Here is a 14,111-nt window from a genome sequence, read left to right on the forward strand (position 1 = left end):
AGTCATTATGCTTTAATTTCAATTGCGTATTTAATTTGCACTTCTTATTTATTTGTATCTTAACCGAATTTTACAATATGTTCGGCATATGCAATTATTTCTGGCATCACGTAATTATTACCACTATAATTTTAATCCCGAAGCTCGTATGAATTAAAATAGTATTGACAAAGAGAGTGTAACCAAAGATTAAACTCCTGGCCACGGTCTTCTCTTAGTTACAGCCATTGGAAAGCAGCATTTAATGCAGACCACATAGATTAATTTCCTCTTCTCTTTCCACTTGTCTTTCTTGTTTATTGTGTTCTCTGTTCCCGTTCACCAATTCCGGTTTCTTCGATAGCCGTATGTTTTTTTTTTGCTTCATAACCAATATTGGTATCCCAGAGCATCCTTCACTAATCTTGTTACCGAACAGCGACTTCTATCCAGGGCTTGGCTTGTTTCTACAGTGGACTTTCAATCTTACTTAAGAGGCCAACACTCCCGAACATTCTAACGCGAGTTTCACATTTAACGATTTTCCTTCTAATGCCCCCTCACAGTGGATATAATACAGCTGTTAGAAGAGCCTCTCCGTCGATTTCAACCTTGGTCCAGACGCACGCGTGCTTTAACTTTGAGTGATTTAGGCTTTGAACAAAGTTACTCGGACATGTTGGTCCAAATAGCTTCAAAGTAGAATTTGATCCATCTGCCAGGAGCTTATGGAACTGAATACAGACGTCCAGTAAAGCCTTTTATCCGCGCAGGCAACATTACCAGGATCTGCTATATTCTTGTGAATGGCAAACTGATTATGTAGGTGATAAAACTAAATTTATTGCGCCGATATAAAAAATAATAATAATTAATATGAACACTGAACCATGAATTAAATGATGTCTTGTAGAGGCTTATATTTCAGTATATAATTGCTGACATTTCTTCATTTTGTATCCTTTGTCTGTAACGAATGTCCCCAGATCAATCCGTAAATTGTTATAAATGAGTGTTACGTGGGATGAGTCTCTTGAGTCCAACCGAGTTTTTTATTTTGTTCTTGAGGACTGGAATTGTCAACTCAGGATAATGAGGTTATTCTCCCATGAGTCCATGAGATTGTTTCAAGATTGGACTATGGACCACCGCAGAATTGAATTGGATATAATGGGGAGGTGATCAGTGACTCGATTGATCCACCTCATGATCTAACATTCCATGTTCAACTATCTCTTTATTAGATTTTTGGCCCGACGATTTTATAGCGGCATGCATGAAACATGTTTGTTCATATTTTATTAGAAGCTTTTTATGTCTTACTCCTGCCACTCTTCACTGATTTCTGCCAAAGCCTTTCCTTTTATATTAGAGAAGTGCTGCTGAAATGGCAATCCATCTTCCTAAGTCAGTCCTAAGTACATATGGTATTTTACTCTTTGGACTTGTGTACCACTGATTCAAATATCTAGGTTGGCGTTTTTGCTTAAAATTGCCAAATGACATAATGACTGATTTGATAGGATTGATTGTCAATCCTATCTCATGGAGATAAAATTGAGAATCTTACATTCCCTTTTTTTTCTGATTTGCCTGTATTTGAAGATTCATGCGTTGGTCAGAGGTAAAGTACAAGTTAATATCGTCTGCATATACTGAGACATTATCCGGATGAAGAAAGAATGAGTCCATTGCAACAGCAAACAGAAGGAAAGGCAAGACTCCGCCTTGAGGTATTCCCTGTATTTGTGGTTTTTAAAAAGGAGAACTCTTTGATTTGGCAGCTCTTCCATGGTTCTTGGAATTCTCTTGAATGTTGAAGTATTGTTTAAGTATTAAGACTAATGCATTGACTGAATTTTGTCGAAGACAACTTTAACATCTAAAAATAATACGTTCAGTTATGCTTTATTATCTATAGCATGCTTTATTTTTATAATGATATCTAATAATTTGTCTTCTACGTCGGCCTTTTTGGGATGGTTGAGGGTAAGTGAATTGACCTATACGAAATATAATGATTTATATGGGTTGGTAAGAATAGCTTTTCAAATAGTTTCAGAAGATCTGTAATCCTTAGGCATTTTCAGATCTTTCCTTTGGGAATAGACTTACACAGTGTGAACGCCAAATACTGGGAATATCTCTTGTTTTGAATGACTCCATTGCTGTAGCAATGGACTCATTCAAAACAACAGATATTCCCAGTCTGCGTATTTTCAAAACAAAAAACATGGAAATTTGTCATAACCTGTAGTTGATTTCATAGGAAGTTTATTAACAGCATCAGTAATATTTTAATAATAAACGGTAATGATTTTCAGTTCAGGTCTTATATTAATACCCAAATACTTTTGTTTCTTTTCCTTTATGAAGTCAGCTAACACGCTCACAGCTTGATCAAGTTGCAGATCAGACTGGCGTTTTCCTGTTGGATTAGTGCAGCTGCCTGTTGTTCAAAGATATTATCCTGAATTGAGAATTTTGTGTTATTTCTTAGTTTTGTTTAGAGTTCTTTTGGAAACAAACTCGCAAGAGGATATTGTGAAAATAGACTCCTGTCCTCTCCAAAGCAGGGTTCTTTATAATACACGTAAAGAATTTAAACCCATCATATTGATTTTTGTTCTGGATATAAATTCATCTAAACAAGAAATAAAAGAAGGATTATACTACAGAAATTTAAAAAAATTAACATCTTTTAAATGTAGGATATTCAGGAGGAGGCTTCCTTTAGATTTCACACCAACACTACATCTAAATCGTCTTTAAACATGGTTGTTATGCTTTTCCCCCCTGAATTTCCCTCTTGAATAACTATACTTGGCTGGACCTCTCACAGTTTTAAACAGTTGAGAGATATCACGTGTTTCACTTTCGTAGGCTACGGACACATGTCCTAGTCTTTTAAACTGGAATCTTTCTGCGACCATTGCGCCAAAAAGGGACATAATTTTCTTGTATGTCCTGACAAAAACAGTTCATTGTTCAATGTCCTGACTTCATTGTTTGTTAAGAAGAAAACCTCATAACTACTAAGTGCATGATCGGAAATACCCTGAATGTCGGAGAGCCGTCTTGGTGTTTTACAGAAATAAAATAGTACATGGCTAGTGAAACTGTACGTAACGTCATTCCTAATATCTAATTGTCCCCAGTTGTTCGCCTTTTAAATGTTGCTCAACACAATGCTCAGAACTCCAAAAAGGTTCCAGATGATTTGCATAAATCTATTGAGGAAAATCGTGTGGACATTGCACGCAGAGAAAAAAATCTTACTATCTTCGTAGTAAGGTCTTTCACTGGCCTCTATATTCCTGCGTTATGCATCGAGATCATGATGAACCTCGAACAGCTCTCATTATCTTCAATACAGAATTGGACCTCGTGAAAGTCAATAATCTCTGTCATCAGTATGTAACGTTAGCCTAAATCCCAGTACCAGCCTTTACCCCCTTTTTACTATCGTTTTACTCCCAGCCCACAGCAGACCTTTCCCATTTTCTACATCTGCTAGGAAAAGTTGCTGATAATGTCAGCTCTTTTGGTCTCATAATTATGATTAATACCAACAGGAAATCTACCTTGTCGTATTCTACAATCACTGATCGCAGAGGTTCTATGTTTGAAGACTTCTTTCAGACACATCATCTCACTGTCCTAAATGAAACCCGGCCAGCTTACTACTTACTCTACCGCCATAGGAAGTTCAAATATAAATCTTACTATAACTTCTCATGTATTAACGTCACATATTTATAATTATACAGTATATCCAGACTGGACCCCCCCCCCCTCGACGTGGGCACCTGTACGTGGTGAGGGGACCTCCCAGTGACGCTACTGGACTTCCAGACTAGCATCACTGGGATCCAACGCCCACAGCCTAGGTTCCGGGCTTACATCAATGGAATCCGGCGTGTTTGCCGTGCGCTGCGACCCGTGGAAATTCGGAAAGGGGGATCCTGGTGGTTGAGGGGCCCAGCTTCAATACACCACTTTGGCCCCTGCTTCGACAAGACGGGTGGTCCTGGAAGGCCCGGCTAGGATCAATCGGCTAGTAGGCTCGCCTGCGAGGGTCAACCGTGTCAATGCCACGCCCCTACCCTCATGGTCCGAGGGACAGGATTCAGGCTGGCGGCGGTGCGGGTATAGTGTCTGGGTAGCCCTGGCGTCCCACTCCCGAGCGCATTTATTGCATGCCGGGTAGTGGGCGTCCCTTTGGGCTCCGTGGTGGGTGGGGAGCCCGGGCACTGAACCATTTAAAAACTCCTATGAATCCTGATAAACATATTCCTTCAGGGGCCCCAACCCGGTCCCTATCTGAAAACATAGACGGAGAGGCAGATAATATTATTGCGACAAAGAGGCAGCGAACCGAAACATCACCATCAGGGCCTGTCCCAAGATTTCTCATTATGCATTCCACCAATGAAAAACCGATTGGCAAAATGTCGCCCTTTTTTATTCAAAAAGGGTTAGACGGGTTAGCAGGTTCTCCCAAATCAGTTAAGAGGCTCCGTTCTGGAGACCTCTTAATTGAAACTAAAAATGACAGGCAATCGCAACATCTACTCCGAGTAACATCAATCGGAGGTATCCCTATAACAGTGACACCACACAGAACACTCAATTCATCTAGAGGTGTCATTTCGGAGTGGGACCTTCTCGACGTATACGAGGAGGAAATCTGCTCCGAATTAAAACCACAGGGAGTCATTGCCGTCAAGAGAATCACTGCGCGAAGGGATGGAAAAATTGTTAAAACCAGGAGCGTTATCCTGACTTTTAACACTCCTAAACCTCCTGATGAGATTAAAGCTGGATATATCAACTGTTCAGTGCGTCCATACATTCCGAACCCTTTACGGTGCTTTAAGTGCCAGAAGTATGGACATTCTCAAATGGCCTGCCGTGGAGTCCTTGCATGCGCTCGATGCGGTGCAAAGGACCACGAAACAACAGCATGTTCAGCCGCAAAACCCACCTGTATTAACTGTGAAGGCGAACACCCGGCTTATTCACGAGCATGCCAGAGGTGGAAAGAAGAGAAAGAAATTCAACGGCTGAAGGCAGAGCTAAATATATCATACCAGGAGGCCAGGAAATCGGTCAAACCCCTGAATATCAACAGACCTACCTACGCCCAGAAGGTAGCAGAGAGATGTTCCATCGGAACTCAGACGGAAATGACCATTCCTCCAAAGGAGTCTTTCACTCCCATCGCGCGTTACCTTTTAAGTTCTCAAAAACCTGCGCAGAAGGACCAATCAGCTGCCACTCCTATATCGATACCTCCTAACGCTCCACAAGTTCCAAAGGTAACTATTAAAGAAAAGAACAAAAAAGGGGAAGTACCACCTAGTACCCAAGAAAGGATGGATGTTGAGCAGAAGGAGATACCCGAAGAGTCAGTCTTGGAACTCTTTGCGGAGGAGGAAATGGACACGGGACAGCCTCCATTCTTCCCCAAAAAAGACAAATCCAAGACTGATAAAAGTAAGCCCTCAGCACCTCGGAAGCCGCCTGATGGGCCCACCAAGCCAAAATAATGGCTAAATTCCTACAATGGAATTGTCGTGGATTCCGGCGAAATATAGATGACATCAAGGCCCTCCTGCAAAAGCACGAGCCAGTTTGCTTTTGCTTGCAGGAGACATATCTAAAGGCAAATGATGATCCCACCATGCACAACATCACAGTTTTCCGAAAGGATAGAATTGCGGATGGCTCTGTACATGGGGGAGTGGCTATCCTTGTGGGTAACCATACCCCAGTGCAGCCCTTGCTAATTACAACCAGCATAGAGGCTGTAGCAATTCGTCTTTCAGTGGGATTCTTATTAACTGTATGCTCTATATATTTGCCACCTGGGACTGACATCTCCCAGGCAGACCTTGATGATCTTCTAACGCAGCTGCCTCCCCCTTTCTTACTTCTTGGGGATTTTAATGGACTTAACACCCTGTGGGGTTGTGCTAACATCAACGGAAGGGGACGAGTCATAGAGCATATGCTCCATGACAATGACCTTTCCCTTCTAAATACTGGAACAAACACCTTTTTCCACATGCTTACCCGTACTTTTTCTGCCATTGATCTCTCTATCTGCTCCCCTACTCTACTCCCTTCACTCACCTGGGAAGTGGAGGAGAATCCATACGGTAGTGATCACTTCCCCGTGATAACCTTGCTACACAGTGGGAGACCATGTCTTCCCTTCAGACTACCACGGTGGAAGATTGATCAGGCTGACTGGACTGCCTTCCAACACCAGGCAAATTTTGATCTTAGTACAGTCAGTCAAGAGCCTATCAATGATGCGGTTAAGTACATCACAGAAAATATTGTCCAAGCAGCTGCTAATGCTGTCCCAAAAACATCAGCCCGGTTTCCACCATTTCCTAAACCTTGGTGGAATTCACAATGCACAGCAGCAAAAAAGGCTCAAAACAAAGCGTGGGGGATATTTCGCCGATATCCTACCACGAACAACCTTATAGCCTTCAAACGTGCACGAGCCAAAGCACGTTACATCCGTCGTCAGAGTCAAAAGGAATCGTGGATCCGTTTTACATCATCTGTTAACCAGTCTACCAACTCTAAGGTAGTCTGGGATAAAATCCGGAAAATGAAGGGAAAATATACATCCCACCCTTCTTCAATCCTAGATTATAATGGATGCGCTATTGCAGATCCAACTGCAATAGCTAATTCTCTTGGGGAAACATTCTCCAAGATCTCTGCAACATCTTCGTATTCCCCAGAGTTTCTGGTCCTGAAATATAAAATCGAAAAACAGGCACTTAGCTTTAAATCTAAGAGTATTTATCCCTACAACGGGGATTTCACTATTTTGGAACTGAAAAGGGCCCTCGCTCTTTCCAAAGCAAGTGCCGTTGGACCAGATGGCATCCATTATGAAATGATTAAACATCTTTCATCAAAATCTATGGATTGTCTGCTCCTTCTGTATAACAGAATCTTTACTGAAGGGCAGTTTCCGGACTCCTGGCGAAAGGCTATCGTTGTTGCCTTTCCTAATCCAGGAAAGGATCCAAAAGTCACCACCAATTATCGTCCTATTGCTCTGACTAGCTGCCTGTGCAAAATCCTGGAGAGAATGGTTAATTCTCGTTTAATTTGGTATCTTGAATCAAACAACCTTCTCTCCAACATCCAGTCCAAAGATGGTCCACTTTGGACCATCTTATTAGAATGGAAGCATCCATCCGGGATGCTTTCCTAAAACGCGAACACTTGGTGTCGGTGTTCTTTGACTTGGAAAAAGCGTATGACACAACTTGGAGATTTGGCATTTTAAAAGATTTACATAACCTAGGCCTTAGAGGGCATCTCCCCTTTTTTATTCAAAACTTTCTCGCCAAACGATCGTTCCAAGTTCGTGTGGGATCCTCACTCTCTAGCCCCTTTAACCAAGAGGAGGGAGTACCACAAGGATCAGTATTAAGTGTCACGCTTTTTGCCATCAAAATAAATTCCATCACAGAACAACTTCCTCCAACTGTAAACAGTGCCCTCTATGTTGATGACTTTAGCATTTTTTGCCAGTCATGCAACATGAGGGTTATTGAAAGACAACTGCAGAAAGCCATCAATAGTCTGAATTCCTGGGCACTTGCTAATGGCTTCAGGTTCTCGCCGGAGAAGACCGTTTGCGTACACTTTTGTCGCAAGCGTAATCTTCATCCTGAACCTGAATTAAGGCTCGGACAAAATGCTATTCCAGTAGCAGCGAACACAAAATTCTTGGGACTCATATTCGATAAAAAATTGACCTTTTTGGATCACATTCGCCAACTCCGCACAAAGTGCACAAGAGCCCTTAATATGCTACGCTCGCTGTCCTCCTTATCCTGGGGTGCAGACCGATGCACCCTTTTACGGCTTTACCGTGCACTTGTGCGATCCAAATTAGATTATGGGTCCCAAGTATATTCTTCAGCCAGAGACAGTGTACTTCGATGGCTGGATCCTGTCCATCATCAGGCTATACGTATTGCTACTGGAGCATTTCGAACATCTCCTGTCCAGAGTTTATACGTCGAAGCAAACGAACCACCGTTATCGTTTCGACGTAAGCAGTTGTCTTTAAAGTACGCTTTAAAACTGAAATCCCTGCCAGACCATCCTACGTGGCCCTTCGTTTTTGAGCCACGATGGGAAAACTTGTACAATACCCGTAAGACTGCCAATCGTCCTTTTGGTATTCGTGTCCAAGAGCTACTCAACGAACTCAATATCAAGGTAGACAAGGTTGCCCAAACATCCAAGCAACCCTTTCCACCCTGGCATGCTTGTGTCCCGGCATGTGACTTGTCGCTTAGAAACTGGGGAAAATCGGACACTCCATCATGCGTCTACCTGCAGCTCCATTCAGCACACCGAACTGAATATTCCGACTTCGCGCCAGTCTACACAGACGGTTCGAAATCAGAATCATATGTGGGATCTGCTGCTGTCTTCACAGACAGCACTATCTCAGAGCAGATTCCCTCTGAATGCAGCATATTTACTGCAGAGCTGCACGCTGTAGAGTTAGCCTTGGATCATATTAGTAAATGCCAATACCAACGGTTCATTTTATATTCCGACTCTCTTAGCATGTTACAGGCTGTAATATCTGTGAGGTATAATCCTCATCCAGTTCTGTCTAGCATTCAGCAGAAGATTCACGTTCTCCATGATCGTGAATATGACATCCGCTTCTGCTGGATTCCGAGCCACATTGGGATTAGGGGAAATGATTTGGCTGACGCCGCAGCCAAATCAGCAATTCCCAATAATAACCGTTGCCTGTTAGTCCCTTATACAGACTACAGGCAAATAATACATCAAAACATACATTCCCAATGGCAGGACTCGTGGAATAGACAGACTGCGAATAAATTATATTGTATAAAGCCTGTAATTGAACCGTGGCAGTCTTGTCTGCGCAGGAACCGTAAGGAAGAAGTTGTTCTAGCTCGTCTCCGCATCGGACACAGTCATCTTACACATTCTTTTCTGCTGAGGGCAGATGACTGTCCTATGTGCGAGCAATGCGACACCATTTTATCTATTAATCACATTTTAACCGTATGTCCACGTTTTAGACATGAACGTGATTTATACTTTACCGTTTTTAGTCATCTGGCTGAGCCTTATACACTCAGTCAGATTTTATCTGACAATGACCATGTGTCTGCTGTTTTTAGCTTTTTAAAATCAATAAACATTTTTACTGCCATATAAAATTTACATTTTATTGTGCTTTTCTATTGATTTATCTTTTATACATTTGTTATTATTTATTTTGACATGGTGACCTAACTAGTTAGGTCACTGAAAGTTTAAATTTTTATTAATGACATGGTCTTGGCGCATTATAGCCTTAGTAGCTAATGCGCCAATAAAACCAAACCAAAACAAAAGCCTCCCCCTTTATTACTTCTCGGGGATATGAATGGACATAACACCCTGTGGGGTAGTGCTAACATCAACGGAAGGGGGACGAGTCATAGAGCGTATGCTCAATGACAATGACCTTTCCCTTCTAAATACTGGAACAAACACCTTTTTCCACATGCCTGCCCGTACCTTTTCTGCCATTGATCTCTCTATCTGCTCCCCTTCTCTGCTCCCTTCACTCACTTGGGAAGTGGAGTAGAATCCATACGGAAGTGATCACTTCCCTGTGATAACCTTGTTACACAGTGGGAGACCATGTCTTCCCTTCAGGTTACCACGGTGGAAGTTTGATCAGGCTGACTGGACTGCCTTCCAACATCAGGCAAATTTTGATCTTAGTACAGTCAGTCAAGGGCCTATCAATGATGCAGTTAAGTACATCACAAAAAATATTGTCCAAGCAGCTGCGAATACTGTTCCAAAAACATCTGCCCGGTTTCCACCATTTCCCAAACCCTGGTGGAATTCACAATGCACAGCAGCAAAAAAGGCTCAAAACAAAGCGTGGGGGATATTCCGCCGATATCCTACCACGACCAACCTTATAGCCTTTAAACGTGCACGAGCCAAAGCACGCTACATCCGTCGTCAGAGTCAAAAGGAATCGTGGATCCGTTTTACATCATCTATTAACCAGTCTACCAACTCTAAGGTAGTCTGGGATAAAATCCGGAAAATGAAGGGAAAATACACAGCGCACCCCTCATCGGTCCTTGAATATAATGGATGTACTATTGCAGATTTTACTGCAATAGCGAATGCTCTTGGGGAAACTTTTTCTAACATCTCCGGAACATCATCTTACTCCCCAGAGTTTCTGGTCCTAAAGCGCAACGCTGAAAAACAGGCCCTTAAATTCACATCGAAGGGATCCCACCCATACAATGGGCCATTTAATATCCATAAGCTGAAAACAGCACTCGCCCGTACAAAGGCTACCGCTGTTGGACCAGACAACATCCATTATGAAATGATCAAACATCTTTCACCAGAATCCATGGACCGTCTGCTCCTCCTGTACAACAGAATCTTCCTCGAGGAGCACTTTCCGGAAACCTGGCGCAAGGCAACTATTCTTGCTTTTGCTAAGCCAGGAAAGGATCCTAAATATCCAAAAAACTATCGTCCTATTGCTCTGACCAGCTGTCTGTGCAAAATATTGGAGAGAATGCTCGGCTCTTATGCTATTTAGAATCGAATGACCTTCTCTCCCGCTTTCAGTGCGGCTTCCGAAGTAATAGGTCCACATTGGACCACTTAGTTAGACTGGAAACATCTATCCGAGATGCTTTCCTAAAAAGAGAACATTTGGTGTCGGTGTTCTTTGACATGGAAAATGCGTACGACACAACTTGGAGATTTGGTATTTTAAGAGACCTATACAATCTCGGTCTGAGAGGCCACCTTCCCATTTTTATTAAAAATTTTTTATCCTGCCGTTACTTCCAAGTTCGTGTAGGATCCTCCCTTTCGCGGCCTTTTTGCCAAGAGGAGGGGGTACCACAAGGATCTGTCTTAAGTGTTACGCTTTTTGCCATTAAAATAAATTCTATTTCAGAACAACTTCCTACAACTGTAAACAGTGCACTCTATGTCGATGACTTCAGCATATTCTCTCAATCATGCAATATGAGGGTTATTGAGAGACAACTGCAACAAGCTATTGACCGTGTTAACATCTGGGCCACGGCCAATGGTTTCAGGTTCTCACCGGAGAAGACCGTTTGCGTCCATTTTTGTCGGAAACGTAACCTCCACCCTGAGCCTGAATTACGACTTGGACAAAGCACCATCCCAGTCGTATCAGAGGCAAAATTCCTGGGACTCATTTTTGACAAAAAGTTGACATTTGTTCAACACATTCGTCAGCTACGTACGAAGTGTGCGAGAGGGCTTAACATCCTCCGCTCTCTCTCTTCTACCTCTTGGGGTGCAGACCGATGCACTCTACTACGTCTGTACCGTGCACTTGTACGCTCAAAATTAGATTATGGGTCTCAGGTGTATGCATCTGCCAGAAATAGCGCTGTTCGTTGGCTTGACCCCATCCATCACCAAGCCATTCGTATCGCTACTGGTGCATTCCGAACATCACCTGTCCAAAGTCTGTATGTCGAAGCAAATGAACCATCCTTGTCGCTTCGACGAATGCAGTTGTCTCTACAATATGCCTTCAAGCTGAAGTCCCTGCCGGCCCATCCCACGTGGACATCGGTTTTCGAGCCACGATGGGAAAATCTTTATAACACACGGCGGACCGCCAATCGCCCATTCGGCATTCGTGTTCAAGAGCTACTCAATGAGCTTAACATCTCGGTAGACAAGGTCGCTCGATCACCAAAGGAGCCCCTTCCACCCTGGCATGCACAAACACCAGCATGTGACTTCTCGCTCAAACTTGCGACGAAGTCTAATACTCCAGCCTCTGTCTACCTTCAGCTCTATTCACAACACCGTGCAGAACATTCTGACTTCTTACCAGTTTACACAGACGGCTCGAAGTCAGAATCGTATGTGGGATCTGCTGCTGTCTTTCCAAATAATACCGTATCAGAGCAGATACCCCTTGACTGCAGCATTTACACTGCAGAGCTGCATGCCATAGAGTTAGCTCTAGATCACATAACAAAACACCGTTACCAACGGAGTATTATATATGCCGACTCAATGAGTGCACTACAGGCTTTATCAGCGATGTCATACACTAATCATCCAACCCTGTCCCGAATCCAGCAGATAATATACAGCCTCTTTGTAAGTGGATTCGATATCCGATTCTGCTGGATCCCCAGTCACATCGGGATTAGAGGAAATGATTTGGCTGACAATGCAGCCAAATCGGCAGCCCTGACGGATAATCTTGACCTGTTAGTCCCCTATACAGACTACAGGCAAGTGATCCGTAGTAACCTACAATCTCAGTGGCAAGATTCGTGGCATCGACTGATTACTACAAACAAACTATGTCGAATTAAGCCTATGATCCATCCATGGCGGTCCAGCTTACGCAGAGATCGCAAAGAGGAAGTTGTTCTTGCTCGGCTCAGCATAGGACACTGTCATCTGACACACTCCTTTTTGCTGAGGGCTGATGACCCTCCTATGTGCGAGCAGTGCGACACCATTTTTTCCATCAAACATATTTTATGTGACTGTACCAATTTTAGAAATGCTCGTTATACCGCTTTTAACCATCTGACTGAGCCGTATACACTCAGTCAGATTTTATCCGACAATGACCATGTGTCTGCTATTTTTAGTTTCCTAAAAACAGTAAACCTTTTTACTCGTATTTAAAAAAAAAAAAAAAAAATCTTATTATTTTAAGGTTTACTATTGTTACTCGTTTACAGATATTTGTCTTTTACAGTTTACAATTGTTTTTATACTCTGACTTAGTGACCTAATTCATTATGTCACTGAATGTTTTACTAATTTTGTTGACAAAAAAAGTTTTGGCGCATTATAGCCTAAGTTGCTGATGCGCCAATAAAACTCAACTAACTAACTAACTAACCAACCAGACTGGACCCTCAGCGATCACCGTGGTATTGCTTTGAATACATTCCAACCTCATCTGATAGCTTACTTCCCAATCACTTAAACTCCCTCAAACATATGGAACAATTCTGATTTCCCTCATCAACCTTCACTTCGGGATTCAATGACTACCCACAGTATAGCTTAGCTTCTTCAGGATTCTATTATCAAGCTGCCTCTGAAAGCGTACTCCTGTCCCCTGGTGGATTCACAATTTCGCTTCGTAAACAGGTTCTCATTGCAAAGAGGGAACTCCAAAGAAGGTGAAAAATCTGGCTTTTACTGAGACTGAGCATCTCCAGCATGTTTATTAAGACTTCAGAAACCTGTATAAGATAGCAATTCTAAAAGCCAAAAAATCACTTCTTGGCAACAGTTTGTCAAATCTAACGGACATAATGACCCATAGAGCCTTATCTATGAACTTCTAAGGGATAAATAAAACGTATACAGCAGTTTAAACAACGTGTATTAGTTTTTACACGTTGCTCTTGGGACTGTTAATGATATACAGGAATTTTGCCAGTAGGGACAGAGAGATGGTTGTCCAATTTAAAACGTAATGGTTGATCAGCATCTCGAGTACTGCATACAAATCTGGAGGTCTCGTTTTAGGAAGCAAGTTGATCAGTTGGAAGAGATCTAGAGAAGAGCAACTAGATTATTCAAGAACGCAGAGGGGTGCTCTTACCAAAAGTGACTTCATTTCTGCTAATTGTAGCGTCTGTAAACTCTGTATACTTTCACGGAAATCTGACTGAAGTGCTTGAGTCCTTAAATGGATTGAGTAATTTTAAATGCTCATAGCATCCTAACTTTTGTTCGGACGACACACGGGGAATCATAAATTTCATTGAAGAAGGTTTTTGGTAGAATGGATTTGAGAAAATTGGTTTTCACCCAAATAATAATTGGTTGTTGGAACAAGCTTTCGCTTAGTGTTGCGGAAGTTTGAATACAATTAAATAAGAGTTAGATAAATTTTTGAAGGATGGATAAATAAAGTGGGTAGCGTGTTTTTGTTTTATGTTGATGCTGTTTAAGCTTTGCCTCCTTGCATCATCTGTCACTACTGGTACTAATAATACTTTTAAAAGTTGGAATACAAATTGAATTTCTCT

This window comes from Mastigoproctus giganteus, chromosome 8 (genome assembly GCF_048544385.1).
Source record: "Mastigoproctus giganteus isolate SK-2022 chromosome 8, ASM4854438v1, whole genome shotgun sequence".
NCBI lineage: Eukaryota > Metazoa > Arthropoda > Arachnida > Uropygi > Thelyphonidae > Mastigoproctus > Mastigoproctus giganteus.